A 19,891-nucleotide genomic window follows, 5' to 3' on the forward strand; every position below is an offset into this window, starting at 1 on the left:
GTTTTGCACATTTGTATGGCCAAATCCTTCACTAGCTGCATGCTCCTCACACGGAGAAGCGCAGTGATTATATTTGTTTTACATGATTTGTTGGGCCGATTTTAATCCTTAGCAGCACGCTCCTAGATGGCATTGTCAGAGACAATGGTGAAGCTCCTTCTGAACGGGACATTTGTATTGATCCGGAAGGTGATACAGGTCAACCCAGTTATAGCGTGATCTGCTACAATGAGGATCTGCTTTTAACGCGGTCAGAGTATGGCTCCCGATTTAAAAACGTCTCCAAGGTTTTTTTTTGTTTTTTTAAATGACATTCAATGCTTTATTGCTAATGGACACACACATAGATGGACACACATGGAGATGGACACACACGGAGACGCATACATACACACACAGCCCCCTACACCATGCGGGAATTGAACCCCTGGTACAGTACTTCATATGCTAGTAAAATTCTCTAACTGCTACACCACAGGATTGGTGTGATAAATCTGACTCTATAAACAAACTACTGCACAGTGCAGTCCATCACCATGATGGTGTAGCAGCTAGAGAATTGCACCAGCATATTAAAGATCATGGGTCAAAAATTGCTCTCAAAAGTCAAATTGAACTGTTTCCCCAAGTACCAAGCTTGGGAGAGCGTAAGTAGGCGCTGCGCACGCTGTCTCATTATGTGGACCCCGAGCACCATGTTATAATGTGTTTCAGCTGTACTTACTCTATCTATTTATCTGACTAATTATTCGTCGCTATCTCGCTCTCTATCTATCTCTAGACCACCTTTATGAATACATCTCTATTTTATTTGTCTTCCCTTTCTTACCTCTCTTAGGGTGGTAATATAGAACTTATCTCGATAGGAAACCCAACAATTCTATCAGAAACATGTTTCAGCACCTGCTACGCTGTCCTCCCACTGCGGAAATGCAAATACTCAACCCTGTGACTTTTCAGAGCACACAGAAAACAACAAGAAATTGGGGACTGCACAATTCCACTGACTGCTGCCACAGAACTTTGACAAGACCCTGGGGCTAAATAATGTAATGAATACAGCATTGTCACCAGACCAGAAACAGCATGCCTCGTTGAAAGGCGTGGCTCCAAATCTGGTCTTAACCTGCCTGTAAAGCTGCAGACCAAGCATTATTCTACGTGGTTTTTTTTTTTTTTTTAAATAAATCAGTTCTGTACTATGAGAAAATACTTGAAGCATATTTTTTTTAAACAACTATGAATGGCATTTTTATGTATTATAATGTAACAAGCATTTTGTTTCTTGAACAGGCTCTGGCACACCCTCTGTCCTTTTCTTGTAGCCAATAAATCTATATTACTTTACAATTATTGTCCTTTAATTTTACTATTTATTGTAAACATTCAATTGTAATAGTGTCTTCAGGGATTGTAAATGTTTCTATCCCATGCAGCTGAATGTTTCATGGACAATTGTCTCTATATACCTTGTAGCTATTTATAAATGATTGCCATTTAGATTTGGGCAACTACAAATAAGGGACCTCTGTTAAGGGGGATAATCACACCCAAGGCCTTGATGAAGAAAAGTTTTTCAAAATGCTTAGGGCGACATCTGGGACCAGCGCAATCTCAGGACTTGAAAATGAACAAAAAATACAGCTCACTGAAATAATGATATTGGTGTGATATGGGTGTGCCCTAAACGCCTAGTATGGCGTTGGGTGCAATTGATGAGCTGATAATTACAATGACTCACAACAGCCGGGAAGCGAGAGCATATTAGTACCTACGCTTACCAACTAGAAGCTCATTTGCAAGCGCACTCCTGGGCGGTTAAAACTTAACGTTTCATTTTTCACATGATAAAATAAGTTCTACATACAGAATATTAATAATAAACATACAATGTACTTATGCAGGGAGGGAATGGGGAGATGGAGTTGGGCTGAGGTTTATAACACTATAGCATATGCCTGAAATAAACCGGCAAAGCTAATTAACACCTGATATAGCCTATACTGTAGATATAGAACACAGGATCTCTGATTAACAACTGCTGTTGAAACTCTAATCACTATACCTCTATAGATGTGTTGTGCGGCATGGGGCGTAGCATACCGATCAAACCAACCTGTATTGTTGAATATAGCACAAAACAGTGTATAAAAACAACAAAAGGTAGCGCTAACCAATATGTGATAATTTATAATACAATGTATAACACCTTATGTATGGACTAATATACACACGTAAGGGGCTACCTAGTGATACAAAAAAAAACTGACCCCCTGGTCAGAACAAGTACATGGAAAATGAATATGTATCTGAAGGCGCCTGCAAGATCAATAGAATATAAAAAGGATATAAAAACCAAGCCTGTTTGATGGTCAGGATGTGGCTCCTCAAGGTTTGCTTAAAAGAAAGAAAGCACAACACATAGCGTGATACTGTTATGTAAAAGGACAAACAACACTTAATACAACATAGATCAGCTGAGAGAACAGATAGGTGAAAAATTAAGATAAAAACATTTAATAACACAATTCATATAACATATATAGACATATAAAACAATATGGACAATAAAAGAAGATAATTTATGCACACTGCAGCATCGGTGGTTTCAGATGTAATGCCCACTCACCAGACAGATGATGTAAGCAGGCAGTGGATATATTAGAGAGTATCCCCTCTCGGTGCTGTTAGCTGCTTCCTGCTCCTAGGCGTCTCCGTTGATGTGTGCACGCCAGCCGGCGTGTGGAAGGAGGATCTCCCGCAGCGCACTGGAGGGGACGCTCAGCCAATCCAAATCGGCAGCAGTAGTTCGACTCACTCGCAAGAGCAACCAGCTAGCTGAGTAGCAACAAACGCTGATTCGTCTTTGTCCTGGAGGGGAATCGCCAAACACTGTGATGCTGAGGTGCTAAAATTACCACCCTACGCGTTTCGAAAGCTCTCCGCTTTCTTCCTCAGGGGTATATGATAATAAAAGTCCATCAGGGTCCTTAAATAGAGCGCCCATGAATTAATTGAATTCATTTCACCTGCAGGCTTATGCACATGCGCATATGGGCGAATGAGACAGATCTTAGTCAATGTTGTGTGCTCAGACACTTGCGCAGTGAGACAGTTCATGCCAGTATATAATTGTGCTGCTGCGGTCTGTGGACTCAGCTGAATGACATACAAGACATACAAATGACTGATACATAACTAACTAATACAAAACAACATAGTATAATATAAAAGTGTAATGATATAACTATAAACATGTGATTAAATATAATGTGACCACTTGAAATAATAAACAAATGTGTGTTAACTATGGGTAAGCAGTGCATATAAGCGCTGTATGTGTGAGTGATATATAACCTAAGATAGAAATAAACTATAAATACTAGATGTGAAAATGAAATAACATTAGTGAATATATTTTATAATAAAAGTGAGAGTACTTGGTGTTGTGCATACAATGAATAATTCAAGGAAAAATACCAAATATACATACACTATACTAAGCTTAATATTACATGTGTATAAAAGGAGTATCTAGCTAATATTCAATAACAATGGACAAATTGCAAAAAATGGATACCATATAAATAGAATGGGTTGATGCAGTGCAGGACTATCCAACCAGGAAAGCTTTCAGATCGAAGTCCACGTTTAAGCCTAGTGGGGATAAGGTACGTAATTCGTAGATCCAAAAGGATTCTCTCCTCCCCAGCAGGCTCACAGCGTTTCCTCCTCTCCAATGTGGAGTAATACTTTCTATTGCGATACATTTTAGACCCTTATTGCGATACATTTTAAACCCTTATTGCGATGCATTTTAAACCCTTATTGCGATGCATTTTAAACTGTGCACTTGAAGAAAATGATTTGACACACTATGTGTAACTAAACCAGTTTTAATATTATATAAATGTTCATACAGACGTCTTTTGATGGATCTAGTGTCATACCCACATACTGCAGACCACATGGACATTCAAGCAAATAAATAACGAAAGAACTATTACACGTGATGTGTTGTTTAATTTTATAATTTTTAAGAGTATTATTAGATGTAAATTCTGATTTTTTTAATACTGTACTGGCAAGCAGTACATCTGTTGCAAGTGAAGTATCCCCCACAGGGGGCCATCTTATGATGAGTGGGTTGCAGCGAAGGACAACTTGGTGCCAGTCTTTGTCCTATATTAGGGGCTTTGGTAAATACAATATGGGGATGTTCTGGTAATATACCTTCTAATTCTTTATCCTTTTTTAATATTGGCCAATACTTTTTGAAAATCTTACATATATTGGGTGCCATTTGGTTAAACTGGGTTATGAATGCCAAATTGTCTGTTTTATTAATATTTTTCTTTTTATATTTCAAAAGACTTGTTCTGTCCATCGCTGCAACTTCAGTGATCGCTTTATCTAAATCCTGTGGAGAATACTTCCTTTCTATGAATTTATTTTTTAGAACCGCTGCCTGGGTATTGAACGTGTCCAAATGTGAGCTATTTCTTTTTAATCGAATAAATTGACCCTTCGGTATATTTCTGACCCATGTAGGGTTATGGTGACTTTGTGCGTGAAGGTAATTATTAGATTGTACAGGTTTAAAATATGTGTTAGTGTGAATACAATTGTCTACAACTGTTATTTCAAAATCTAGGTATTCTATTTTAGTGGGACTAGTGACAAAAGTAAATGTAAGATTATTATTATTTTTATTCATATATAATTGAAAATCATGTAGCTGTGCTAGTGTGCCTGACCAAATAAAAAATAATATCATCGATGTAGCGCTGCCAGAGCACCAAACTTGCACCATATGGACAGCCGGACCATATATGTTGTTCCTCCCAGCTGCCCATAAATAAATTAGCATAGCTAGGTGCAAATTTGGTGCCCATGGCGGTGCCACATACCTGTAAATAATATGATTTATTAAAAAAAAAAGAAATTGTGTGAAAGTATAAATTTAATGCCTAAAATAAGAAGATCTTTGTGTCCCTAGAAATAGACGGATCATTATTTAAAGTATTCAGAACAGCTTCACATCCTTGTTCATGGTTTATGATTGTGTATAAAGAATTAACGTCTGCTGTTACAAAATAATAATGAGGTTGCCCCTGAATGTCCTGTAGGGTCTGCAGTATATGGGTAGTGTCCCTCAGATATGAAGGTAGTTGAATAACATACTGTTGTAACTGTCTATCAATGTACTGGGATAAATGAGATGTTAAGGACTGAATGCCCGAAATGATAGGGCGACCGGGGGGAAATTGTATATTTTTATGTATTTTGGGTATTATATAAAAAAGAGGTAATTTGGGATACATATTGTAAAGAAAATCATATTCTTGTTTTGTAATTATATGTTGATCTAAACCCAATGTTAAGTAATTGAAAAGTTCTTGTTGATACTGTATAGTGGGGTTTGAGGGGAGGAGTTGGTAAGTAGACCTGTCACCTAAAATTCTCAGTGACTCCTTAATATAATAGGATTTATCCATAATTACCACCCCCCCCCCCCTTATCAGCCGGTTTTATAATGATGGTGTCATTTTCTTCAAGTGCACGTACAGTATGGTCAGTTTTTCGTCCTTGCTCAAATCATCTGTTTTAATTTTGAAATTACGGCTCTGGGTCTCTAAATCGTCAGTCACCATTTGAGCAAATGTGTCTATGAAGGGACCACTTACAGATTTGGGGAAGAAGGTAGACGGATTGTTAAAGGTAGTATATGTAGAAGTGGTAGTTGTAATTGGTAAATTGGTATTGGGATCAATTTTGGACAAAGCATCTCTTAGAAAGTATTTGTTAAGACATAATTTGCGTACGTAGCGTTGGACGTCTACGTATAATTTGAAACTGTCAGGTCCTGTAACTGGTGCAAAGGATAATCCTTTGGACAGTAATTTGCTTTCTTTAATAGAAATAGGGTGCTGGCTTATATTAAAAATATTATTGTATACGCATTTATTTAATGTTTTACTACTTTGCCCAATTTTTCTCCATCCTCTTGTTCCTCTACGGTGTTTTTCCTTTTTCTGTTGTCTTTTGTAGAGTTCTCTTTTCCCAATAAGTCTCTTATCGCTTCTCTTGCTTGTTTGGGTTCCCTGGACTGTCTCCAATCTAAAAAAGAGAATGTGGTTTTCTCTTCTTCATGACTGTGACTGGGGAGATGTTGTTCCCTGTCTAAATCAATAAGGGGTTGATACTTATTGTGGTGATGATATTGGTCAAATATATTGTCAATATCATTTCCTGGTATATGAACTAATGGAGTAGGAGGAACAGAGGGGACAGAAATCTTTGATTTATTAACACAAGTGCCCAATTTTGTATTGGATAGTGTATGAGATCTCTTAGAAGTCCTAGGGGTTATGAACTGCACTGGATCAGAAGATGTTTCCTTAGTACTCACAATGTTTTTTTTGTAAGTGGATGGTATTTTATGAGAATAGTCTTTATTGCATTTTTCACTTTCATGTTTAGGTTTTTTCCAATTTCTGTACCGTCCAGTTACATAATCGATTTTATCCCGTTGGAATTTTGTTTGTTTTGAAATAATAGTTTCCTTCTGCAATTTGTCCATTCTATTTTTAATTCTAGCTTCTAGCATAGGTAATTCACAATTATCTTTATATTTATCAAAATATCCCTTCATATCATTAATTTCTTTGTCCAATGTCTGAAGGCAAATTTTGCGTTTAGATATTAGTAAACGCATTAACTCAAATGAGCAATTGTCGAGTATGCGATTCCACTCGAGAATCACTCTGGAAGTCAGTAGTTGACTTTTTAAATAGCCGAAGACCCCGAGGAATACGTTTTTGTTCTATATACTTCTCGATTGTAATCGCATCCCACAATTGCTTATTTTCATTTACAAGTAATTTTTCTAGTTTGTCAGCCATTTCTTGCATATCATTTGAAGCATTATCAACCACAATAGGGATTTCTTCGTCTGAAAATATACTATTGATATCGATGTTTCTGCTGACTCTCTGAGCAAACAATTGAGACATATTTGGCTTGGAAAGCTGCTAACCTGAAAAGGGGAACTCACATAGAAAAACAACAAAAAGGTAGCGCTAACCAATATATGATAATTTATAATACAATGTATAACACCTTATGTATGGACATACAAACAAAACTGACCCCCTGGTCAGAACAAGTACATGGAAAAGGAATATGTATCTGAAGGCGCCTGCAAGATCAATAGAATATAAAAAGGATATAAAAACCAAGCCTGTTTGATGGTCAGGATGTGGCTCCTCAAGATGTGCTTAAAAGAAAGAAAGCACAACACATAGCGTGATACTGTTATGTAAAAGGACAAACAACACTTAATACAACATAGATCAGCTGAGAGAACAGATAGGGGAAAATTAAGATCAAAACATTTAATAACACAATTCATATAACATATATAGACATATAAAACAATATGGACAATAAAAGAAGATAATTTATGCACACTGCAGCATCGGTGGTTTCAGATGTAATGCCCACTCACCAGACAGATGATGTAAGCAGGCAGTGGATATATTAGAGAGTATGCCCTCTCGGTGCTGTTAGCTGCTTCCTGCTCCTAGGCGTCTCCGTTGATGTGTGCACGCCAGCCGGCGTGTGGAAGGAGGATCTCACGCAGCGCACTGGAGGGGACGCTCAGCCAATCCAAATCGGCAGCAGTAGATTCGACTCACTCGCAAGAGCGACCAGCTAGCTGAGTAGCAACAAACGCTGATTCGTCTTTGTCCTGGAGGGGAATCACCAAACACTGTGATGCTGAGGTGCTAAAATCACCACCCTACGCGTTTCGAAAGCTCTCCGCTTTCTTCCTCAGGGGTATATGATAATAAAAGTCCATCAGGGTCCTTTAAATAGAGCGTCCATGAATTAATTGAATTCATTTCACCTGCAGGCTTATGCACATGCACATATGGGCGAATGAGACAGATCTTAGTCAATGTTGTGTGCTCAGACACTTGCGCAGTGAGACAGTTCATGCCAGTATATAATTGTGCTGCTGCGGTCTGTGGACTCAGCTGAATGACATACAAGACATACAAATGACTGATACATAACTAACTAATACAAAAAAAATAGTATAATATAAAAGTGTAATGATATAACTATAAACATGTGATTAAATATAATGTGACCACTTGAAATAATAAACAAATGTGTGTTAACTATGGGTAAACAGTGCATATAAGCGCTGTATGTGTGAGTGATATATAACCTAAGATAGAAATAAACTATAAATACTAGATGTGAAAATGAAATAACATTAGTGAATATATTTTATAATAAAAGTGAGAGTACTTGGTGTTGTGCATACAATGAATAATTCAAGAAAAAATACCAAATATACATACACTATACTAAGCTTAATATTACATGTGTATAAAAGAAGTATCTAGCTAATATTCAATAACAATGGACAAATTGCAAAAAATGGATACCATATAAATAGAATGGGTTGATGCAGTGCAGGACTATCCAACCAGGAAAGCTTTCAGATCGAAGTCCACGTTTAAGCCTAGTGGGGATAAGGTACGTAATTCGTAGATCCAAAAGGATTCTCTCCTCCCCAGCAGGCTCACAGCGTTTCCTCCTCTCCAATGTGGAATAATACTTTCTATTGCGATACATTTTAAACCCTTAGGATCCTGACTGTGCACTTGAAGAAAATGATTTGACACACTATGTGTAATTAAACCAGGGAGACTGTGGAGAAGCCCATCCGAGACGGCGGCGGTGCGGTGAGCTGCGGCAACCACCCTTACACTCCTTATCACTTATACAGTGAATAACGCTTATATTGATTTTTAACATTGTGAGTGCACATTTTAATACTATATAAAGTTTATCCCTATACCATTGATCTGCACCATGGAGGTCTGTTTTTATCTTTCCATGTACGTTTGCAACTGACATCCCAGTCCTAGCTGCTTCCTGTATATGTCCAGTGAGATCCACCTGACTTCACATATCCCGCCACTGCACTTATCCTACTAACTTTCTGTGAGTAGGGAGCACACAGGGGCCAAGCATCATACCTCACCCTTGAACAAAATTGTTTGCACTTAGTGTGTTTTTTTCTTTGTTGTTCTTTCCCTACATGCTCCCCCTGGGTTGAGAAAATACATATTGATCATCTGGGACCAGTGAAGACAGTCCCTTCCAGAGGGTCTGAGCAGGGGGTTACAACCCATATTATACTTTTTTCACTATTGCACTATTTTTAGGCACTATATTATTCTGATTCACTATATGTGTGTTATATAGTCACTGTATTTTAAGTGATCACTAGTATTTAATTAGCGCCAGATTTTTCACCAATCACGTTGTCACATTGCACCTTTCTTTCTTTTAAGCACATCTTGAGGAGCCACATCCTGACCATCAAACAGGCTTGGTTTTTATATCCTTTTTATATTCTATTGATCTTGCAGGTGCCTTCAGATACATATTTCTTTTCCACATAACAGTGTATGCCTAATGCGTGTACTGCCACTTTAACCTCATAAGATATCTATTATCACTGTTAGCGCAACACAATGACAGGTTGGTGGTACGTGGATTGACTCTACGCCCAATGACGTTGACATACACAGCACACAAGTGAATAACCGGTATAGCTAATAGTGAATAAAAAACCTGGAAGCGGCTATGACTAAACACTCTGCTAGTAAGAAATGAGCAGCATTCACATGAAACTGTGGTAAGTGGACATGCCGTCCAAATATAATCAATACTGTTAATGTTATGTCCCATGCAAAGCAACTAGAATCAAACAGTGATATATTTTCCTAAGCAGAAATATGCTTCAAAAATTGTAGGCATTTATCATTTAAATGTTTGAACAAAATTGCCCGCAAGCTGTCAGTATTGATAGTATATATCAGCATAGACATAACTCAATGCATATCATGCATACATAGAACTGACTGACAAACACAGAGCAGCATAGAGACAGGCTTAACCCTTAAGCACAGAGTGGTAGACAGCTGCTATACCAGGATACGAACGCAGTTAAAACGAGTCTATAGCAGAGACAGAGATACAATGTACCAACAATACCACTCTCTCACTGATCCCTCCCTGGAGACGTCACCACGCCAAACGCCCTACGCGTTTCCCTCCTACACGGAGATTCTTCAGGCGCCAGTGATGAACAGCTGATGTCGGAAGCGTGTTTTTATAGCGTCACGGGTTACCATGGCAACCGGCGGCCAATCAGATGGACGCATAGTGTGATACTGAGTTGCAGCAACGCTTATATCGATCAGAAAAATACTGCATGTCACAAACTGCAATACAAAGAAGTACACACTAGAGGATAAGGGGTATATATAAAAAGGGGAGTAGGAAAGTGCAAGTTCACCAGTCACGGGAGTCATGTACATGGGATGAGGCTTATTGAAATCTCCGATGGTAATACAGAGCTTGCAGGTACTAGATGGCAGCTCTGTGATAGGTGGCAAATACCAATGGGCTAATAAATATTATAACGTACTTGATGATATGCTTATCAAACTCCTCTTAGTACACAATTTAATGCTGTCAATGCTTTCTTGCCAATAAATGAATATATAACAGTCGTTGTCAGAGTATGTTTAATTGTATCATATTGGTGAATGTATATATATAATACATCTAAGATGATCAAATAAATGGTGTATATGTGAAGCCCTCATTAAGGCCATAGGGGTTCAATGTTTTTAATTTATATATCCATTCAGTTTCACGTTTTAACAATCTGTTATTAATATCACCACCACATATGTTGTTTTTAATGTGGTCAATGCCAATAAAAGATATGCATTTGATGTCTCCTTGGTGAATGTTATTTATATGGCGAGCGACAGGGGTGTCTAATTTATTGTGAACAGAGTTGATATGTTCGAGTACTCGTTTTTTAAATTCCCTTATGGTTTTGCCCACGTATCTGAGGCCACACACACAACTGATAAAATAGATAACATTTATGGTTTTGCAACTAATATGGTGTCTGATATCAAATGTTATGGAATTGTCGATGGAAGTAAAAAACTTAGCAGGTGTAATGTGCTGACACGCCTTACAGTTCTTGCATTGCTAAGTGCCTTTTGGTGGTGGTGTTAACCACATGGGTAAAGTATGGCGTCTAAAATGGCTGTGCACCAAGCCATCATGGAAATTGGCTGATCTTCTACTGGTGATGCAGGGAGTTTCTTTTAAGACTTTCGTTAAATCATCATCCAATTTCAGGATGTGCTAGTATTTTGAGAAGATCATTTTGATCTCAAGCCACCTATAATTATAGGTACCAATGCATCGGACTTGAGTGTTTTGTGGTCTGATGGTAGGACCCAGCAGTTGAGCTCTATCACTGTCTCGGGCTCGATGGTAAGCATATTTAAGTGTAGCCATTGAGTATCCCCTATTTAGAAAACGTTCTTTGAGGTCTTGGGCCTGTAGATGAAATTCCTTGAATGTGGAACAATTACGACGTAGTCGTAGATATTGGCCAATGGGAATGCTTTTGACTAGTGATGGAGGATGGTGGCTCATAGCTGCCAGAAGACTATTGGTAGCTGTCTTCTTCCTGAAGATTGTGGTGTGCACAATACCATCTGCATCCTTACTTGTTTTCAGATCTAAAAAGGTAATCTCAGTAGCATTACATTCAAATGTAAGTTTTGATTAAAATCATTAACATTCAATAGAGACACAAATTCGACAAGAGCAGGTGCAGGACCGTGCCAAATCAACAAAATGTCATCTATGAATCTAATCCAGAGATCAATATACCTAGTATATTGCGCAAGTTTGTCACTGAACACATATTTGTCTTCCCACCAGCCCAGGTACAGATTTGCATATGTGGGTGCACATGAAGAGCCCATAGCTGTTCGCTGGGTCTGGTGATAAAGAGTTCCATCAAATAGGAAATAATTGTGACATAGGACAAATTTGAGAAGGTCAAGCATAAAGTTGTTGTGTTCCGTGTAACCTTGTCCCCTTGAAAAGAGAACATGACTACATACCTTCAAACCGTTGACGTGGATAATGCTAGAGTAGAGAGATTCTACATCTAGTGTGGCAAACAGAGTTTCGCCGTCACAGTTGATTCCATTAAGTCTCAGTAAGGTGTCTTTCATATCCCTAACATGGGAAGGGAGGGTAGTCACAAAAGGACGCATGAGTTTATCTAAATAGACACTACAGTGTTCTGTTAGATTATTATTGCCAGAGACAATGGGCCTACCTGGTGGTCTCTTTTGGTCTTTGTGAATTTTAGGCAATATGTAGAATGTTGCGACTGTATGTGTTTTAGGTGACAAATACTCAAGTTCCTTCTGGTCAATAATTTTATTGTCATGGGCCCTAGTCAAGATAGTTTGAAGTTCATTAATGAACTTGATAGTAGGGTCTCGATCTAATATGGTATAGCTTGTTTTATCTTTAAGAATGCGTTTGCATTCTTTTACATATAGATCGGTATCCATCACAATAATATTGCCCCCCTTGTCTGAGGGCTTAATTGTGATTACTTTGTGCGTCATTAAATCCCTGAGTGCCATATTCTCGTTTCTGGTAATGTTGTTCTGCATGTGTATTTTTGTTTTCATTCTCTCGAGATCCCTTGTGACGAGGTTTGTGAAGACCTCTACCTGGGGACATATCGACATAAAGGGGTTAAATTTGCTTTTTGGTTTACAATTAGAGAACGGACCTTCTTTATTCTCTGGAGGACATTCATTATCGTCCAATAATGACATAAGGTTTTGAATGTTAGTCTGGTCGGTTGCTGTGAGGCCAGTATTGTCAATTTCTCGTCTAGATTTTTGTGCATGAAATTTGTGTAAAAGCAGTTTACGTGAAAACAGGTTCATATCCTTAACCCACTCAAAGAGATTGAAATCTCTGGTGGGGGAAAAAGATAGTCCCTTCTCTAATAGTGAGATATGATGACTAGTGAGATTGATCTTAGACAGATTAAGATCTTCAACCTGCTGTCATCAACTGCTGTCATGTTTACTTCTTGCGCTGTCCTCGGCCTGCTTTGTCTTTTTGTTTTTTTCCCACCTCGCCTGGTTGGTCTCTTACGAGGGGGTATTCTAAAAAAGCAATACTGTTCGTGTCAGTTGGTAAGATCCCACTTGTAGAGGGGGAAGGGGCAGATGGTCTAGGTTCAGAGCTGCTAGCGGTTTCTGACTCTGCTTCTGAGGAAGAGTAAATAATAGTATTCTGCCTTCTCTTTTGGGATTTTTTGTAACTATACACCTGATGGAGACTATAATCAAGAGCATCCCTCTGAAATTTTCTGTGTTTCCTCTCTTTGATTTCATTCCTAAACGTATCTACTTCTCTTTGAAGTTTGGATTCCATTTCATCAAAGTCTTTGTGGGATCTAAAATCATCTAGCTTGCGTAATTGAATATCCAACTCCTTCTGTATATTCAATAACCTAGTCTGTTGGGTCTCAACCAGCAATTTAATAAGAGATTGTGAGCATGTTGTCAAAGTTGCTTCCCATTGCTGGGTGAATTCAACAGTAGTAATATGATATTACAAGAGGCCTATCAGGACTTGCTGCATCTGCTGTTGCAGCCTCCTGTGATCTCTCCTTCTACAGTGGAGAACTACCCCGATGGAATTCGGAAGTTTTCGGACGAGTGCACGTGATCCAGCGAACCAGCTGAAGCACAGTGGGGAAGGATCAAGGAAGTGCAGAGGACAGAGACAACCAGAAGCAGAGAGCCTGATACCCAATTTTGTGGGGTATATCCTGAGTCCATGTGCTGATTGCAGCACCCAAGATTGTAAGTGGGAATTTGTGATGATGCCCGTCTCGAATCAGGAAGCCGAACCGCAGGGCAGATGTAGGGATGCAGAATTATCGACGATAGCCCAGGGACAGAGTCGGTAAGCAGGCAGGAGGTCAGGGCTGGTGGCAGTGTTGCAAAGTTCAAGAGGCAGGTAAAAGGTCAGGGCAGGCAGAAAGCAGTGAGGTCAGGGTCACAGTCTGGGGTCAGCCAGGGAATCCAATCAGGCAAAAGGGTAAAGCATGACAGCGTAGACAAACAGGAGCTGCAAAACTTAGAACTTTGCTTGGTGATTTCCACAAGGTACAGCAGCCTTATAGAGCAGGCTTCCAGTAACCAAAATGGCTGAACTGGCCACAAAGGACAGTCAAGCTGGAAAATCCGAACTGCAACAAAACCCATCACAGATCTGCAGAATCCTTAAATAATTTTTCTTGATTTTATTCTACACCTATTGTAATAAAATAATCTGCACCATAGAAGGGGTGTTGTGCGCTCTTCTCTTCCAATACAGTTAGATTTTCTTCACCTTATGAGAGTTTGAGAATATTCTTGAAGAGGTAGCACCCACCCCCGATGGACTTTTTTTGGCTTTTAACCTATGAATTGACTGAATGTTATTAAAATTAAAAAAATGTAACCCACTTTTTAGGTATTTTTGTGCAATCTTAGCACTTTGTTTTTTATTGTATGTATAACATCGAATCCTATTCAGATAGCCCAAGACAGCTGTATGTCATATCATAAATCCCTGAATCTAACTATAGAGTTAGTCACACCTCTCTACTTCAAATAATCTCTTTGTCACACTATCAATCAAACATTCCTTGCTGTTAGAATGAATCTTATGTAGCATCTGTTTTATTAATCAAACAAAAATTAATTACAATGTAATAAATCAAAAAGTCTAACAGCTAGTTAACATATCAAGCTGAGTTAATTAGGGCAGGTCGCATCTGTATCATTTAGGCTTTAAAAAGGACAGCCTATTTCACTATGGGCTGTCTGTGTTCAGGGAGGCAACTTCCCTGCAACGAAAGCTCCTTTCTGAACAAGGGAGACACGCTGAAGCTCTGTAGGGAGAGAAGCCTGGATAAAGGTCTGTTTAAATTGGCACTCTTGCTCTTCTGCATATTGGACTTGAACTGGCCTTTCTGGGGAAAAGGCAAAGTCCTTATCAATGGCTGATGTTTTAATGTCTAAATAAAAAGCCGATATTCAGAGCAATCCACGTGTAATTGCATTGTTACTGCAACACACCTCCTCTTTCTCTCTAAGGCTGCGTTTATAGTGCCGGCGACAGCGGAGCTACATCGCGTCAAAACAAATGCATTGCCACCGTCGCGTGCGCTTATAGTAAGTTCGATGCAATGCGTGACAGAGCGACGGCTTGGTCGCGATCGCTGGAGGTTATCTCAATTAGATTTTTCCAGCGACCTCAGCCTGACGTCACCGTCGCTGTCGCGTCACCGGTGCTGGCACTATTAGCTTTGGCTAAGGTCCCAAAAGGGCATGCCTTGACCTAAAAACTGTGGGCCACATAGGAGTCACCATTCTCTCCTGTCTCTTTAATATTAACTTCAATACAAACTCTCACATCCACACAAACTCAACTCCCACAACCCCACCAAAGATCTCTCCCACACCGGCACATCAAATCCCAAAACTCCCCAATCAAAGCCCTCTACCACAACCTCACCAAGTCCCCCACCAAAGCCCTCTAGGACACCCCCACCAACTCAATTTCCCACACCAACTAATTCACCACAGTACACACCCCACACTCCCATCAACTCCCACAGCCTCCCTCTGTGTCACTCTCTCCTCCCTCTTTCCCTTCTTCTGCTCTCCTCACTCTGTCATGCGGCAACCACAACATCTCTGCTATCTTGCCCAGTAACATGATTGATGCAGAACTTCCTTAACTCTAGCAAATTGGTCATTATCCAGTAATTGGATGACATAATTGGATAACGTAAAACAGAAGATTGAACAAGAACAGTTTTGAGAATTTGCCCAGGAGAATCTCCTACGAGGTAGTGTATGCGTTTTCCATAAATCCTGGTGTTAGAGGGGTAACTGAAGAGAATGGGGGACCACTGGGGTTATTTATTTTTAACTTAAGAGATACCTCTTTAATATGACGGTTAATGTAAAGTTATGTTAGTGAAGGTCAGTATGAATCTAATGCCAAGTTTGAGTATAATTTAAATATCATAACTTTAAGTCCTCGTGTTAATCTTAACATATTTTAGTGGATACGAGATGTTATGATAACAAGTAATTGGCATGTCATTATCACTAACATCCATTATAGTTAAACACAAGACAGAGCACACTGCTCACTCATTTATTTGTAATTAACATTATATCCTTATTTTGTCAAAAATGGGTGCTACCTATGTACTCAAGTTAATGGATTTAACACATAAATGAAAGGCTGACAAAGTCAATCAGACATTCACAGAAAGTACATTTATGGTGCACACCACACTAATTATTTTATATTTTATAGTGAATATATTGTAGTGAAAAAAACATGATTAAGGGATAAAAATAAAACTAATAAAATCTAACACGTGGTGCTAAGAACTATAATTACTGCTGCCTTAAATCATCCGCCATTGACAGTGGTATGTTTGAACAACAGTAAGAGCTTTGCAATGAATTAATGCTCAGAATAGAAATACTGAAGACAATATATGCCTACTTCTTTCTGGCAGAATCATTACCTATGTGCTCTAATACAATTGACAGAGAACATGATCACCGAATGTCATAGACCCTAAGTTGTACCCATACCACATACCACTTCATTACTCGTCTCATGTACATATAAAGTTAATGGCCACAATATTGAATCATATAATTCCTGATGAATTAAATGGCTCTAGAATAACTGTAAGTTCAAATGAAACACTATTGCTATGCTGTTGTATAATGCCAAACAACCGTATGATATGCATAAAATTCCATGATTCTCAAATCAGTCAATCAACCAAGAGACCATACTGACATATAGGTGTTTTGTAACATTGACAGCGCAATTCAACCAAACGACATAGTTAGTTAGCAGCTCGTACAATATCAGTTGATATACTGTACATGGATGTATGTGTACATGAGTCCCTCATATATGCTACAACGCAGGATTGCAAGTTAGTAACAGTGCTGTGGGATCCCTCATCTTGCTACACTCGCATATGAGAAAGCTGCATGAGAGTCTCCGAGTGCAATGGCGACGGCAGTCAGCAGATCGGCGGCACCACGTGACATGGCGTCACCACGTCACGGCGCCCTATGCTTTTCTCTCCAGGCGGAGCTTCGTCAGTGGCAGGTGAATACAGGCAAAATCCCCCTACTGTGTTTATATAGTGTTCCTTGATTGTTAATGATAAACGCAGCTACAGGCTCAAGGATCATGTGACTACACATTGGCCCATTCAATTACCTGGATTGGGGATGTACAGATGCACAGGCTATCATAGGGCATTGCTATAGCGTCCATTCGTATGCTAATTATCCATTTGATGGCCAATGAGAGATAGCAAATGTGCAAACCCTGTTGTTTAAATTAAAACACTCTAAAATTGTAAACACTATGGTGGTATCATACTACTTTAATAAACAGTTGTAAAGAAAATTGAAATAAAGTTACTAATTATTTAGGAGATAATTGAACTGCACTATATGAATACGTGTATAATACACTAACTGGTGATATCCTGTCCAGCTATGGTGGGCTAATGTGTGACTGATGAGACAATAGCAATTATTTACCAAACTTATACACTACTCCAGGTTGTCATAATATAACAGGGCAACCCATCTATGCCATAGATACAGATATTGATGTTGATCATGAGGCTATATCACAAGATAAGCCCAAATGTATGTTGAAGCAAATATCTGCTACACAATATGAATATTTAAAGGGTACTCCACAAATGACAAGCAACAATTATATGAAGGGAGTAAATGTAAATTTCTCATTTAGACCTGTTGGATATAAGGTTTTTAAATGATATATCCACTCAGCTTCACGTCTTAAAAGCTTTTGGTCAATATCACCCCCTCGCATGTTGTTCTTCAGATGATCTACATTATGCCAGCAAATCTAAGACATCTTGGATCGCCATTATATGCTGAGTTAATATGGCGTGCTACTGGTGTATCTGCTTTATTGATTACGGAGTTTATGTGCTCCAGTACGCGTCTTCTAAATTCCCGTATTGTTTTGCCTACATATCTTAGGCCACACGTGCAACTAATGAGATAAATAACATTAAAGGTTTTACAATGAATGAAATGTCTTATCTCAAATTGTTTAGATTTATCTGCATTGTCAAATGTTTTTGTTGACTGCATACAGTATATTGGCACGCCTTACAGCATTTGCATGGAAAACAACCTTTAGGTGGAGATGATAGTCATGTTTTAGGTAGCCTTTTTTGGTGATGCCTATGTACAAGTTCATCTTTGAGGTTTTTGGACCTTCTGTAATGCCGCCACCCACGGCGCCTGCTGCGGCTCTTACCTCCGCTGTCGGGGTGCGCGGCGTCTGGTCCCATGGTCTCTCCTCTCTCCCTGCAGCCCCTGCTGCGCGCCGCCGGGGCAGACCCCTATGCGCGTCTACAGTTCCAGCTTTTCCTCCCGGCAGACTCAATCCGCCCATTCCGTCGCGCGCGTTGCGCGCACACGCGCCACTATGTCCATCTCCACTGCCGCCAATGTACTTGTTCCTCCCACACCTGTCCTGCATCCTGCCTCAGCCTATCAGCGCTCTACCTTCATCTGACATCACCACTGGGGTTCTCATTGGCTCCTGTCAGTATATAGTGCTACCAGCCTTGAGCTGATTGCTGAGCATAGTCAGTCTCTAGTTGTGCTTGCTTCAAGCTACTTCGCAGTCTGCTCTTGTCTTCCGTTACAGACCCTTGCTTGAATCTGGACTCCCGATCTCTGGCACCCTCGAACCCGGGCTCGCCCTACCGACTTCTACCTTCTCCTCTCCTCGACTTTGGCTTTGGACCCAGACTACTCTTGATCTCTCCGACCCCGAATCTGGCAAGTACCTCTACGACTCTACACTCTCCGGTCCCGAGGTGGGTCGACGCTTAAGCGAACACGATGGCCTGTTCAAGGAAGTAGAGTCTTGTCTCTCTCAAAATAACCAGCATATGGAACTGCCTAGACTCCGGTTCTGGTGGGAACTTTGTCGATCAGGCTTTTGCGGAGAAGATTCAGATTCCTCTGGTAGCCAAGGATTGGCCCGTGGGCCTTGAAGCCATTGACGGTAGGCCTTTGCAGCCCGCATTCATTTCACAGCAGACCATTCCCCTCCATCTTAAGATGACTGGTCACCATTCCGAACATATTCAGTTGGATGCCATCCACATGCCAGCTGTAGACGTGATATTAGGTCTTCCCTGGCTCCAGCACCATAACCCTATGAGTACCATAACTATGAGTACCTCGTGATGCCCTTCGGTCTCTGTAACGCACCAGCCGTCTTCCAGGATTTCGTTAATGACGTTATCAGAGATCTTCTGGATCAACACGTGGTGGTCTACCTAGACGACATCCTTATATTCTCCCAGAATCCCCTGGAACATACTCGGCACGTCAAACAAGTACTTCAGAGGTTGCGGGAGAACCGTCTGTTCGCCAAACTTGAAAAATGCCAGTTCCACCCGTCATCCACGTCATTTTTGGGTTACATAATCTCGGACACGGGACTCGCGATGGATCCTACCAAGGTGGAAGCTGTCTTGAATTGGCCCCGACCACTCTCTCTGAAAGTGGTACAGAGGTTCTTAGGTTTTGCCAATTATTACCGCAGGTTCATAAAGAACTTTTCCACGTTGGTCGCACCCATCACAGCCCTCACTCAGAAGAGTGCCAATCCCGCACTGTGGTCCCCCGAGGCCATCATGGCTTTTCAGGTTCTCAAGGAAGCCTTTGTCACAGCACCTATCTTGGTGCATCCTGATCCAGCACAACCCTTCACTCTCAAGGTGGATGCTTCGGACATAGGGGCAGGGGCGATCTTATCCCAAAGGAAGAACCCACAGGCC

At 40.0% G+C, this 19,891-nt stretch overlaps 1 protein-coding gene across 2 annotated transcripts in view; it reads left to right on the forward strand.

Moving 5' to 3' along the window:
• The window catches only part of LOC142498794 (putative methyltransferase DDB_G0268948), a 142,123-nt gene that overhangs the window by 43,206 nt on the left and 79,026 nt on the right, over window positions 1-19,891 (forward strand). Inside the window, exon 1 of one of the 2 annotated variants that reach the window (XM_075607254.1) lies at window positions 15,634-15,850. The exons of the other annotated variant lie outside the window; for it this stretch is intronic. The gene's annotated coding sequence lies outside the window, so the exon portion shown is untranslated. Of the gene's footprint in view, window positions 1-15,633; window positions 15,851-19,891 lie in introns of those variants that run through there. 2 annotated transcript variants of the gene reach the window in all.

This window comes from Ascaphus truei, chromosome 7 (assembly GCF_040206685.1).
Source record: "Ascaphus truei isolate aAscTru1 chromosome 7, aAscTru1.hap1, whole genome shotgun sequence".
Taxonomy (NCBI): domain Eukaryota; kingdom Metazoa; phylum Chordata; class Amphibia; order Anura; family Ascaphidae; genus Ascaphus; species Ascaphus truei.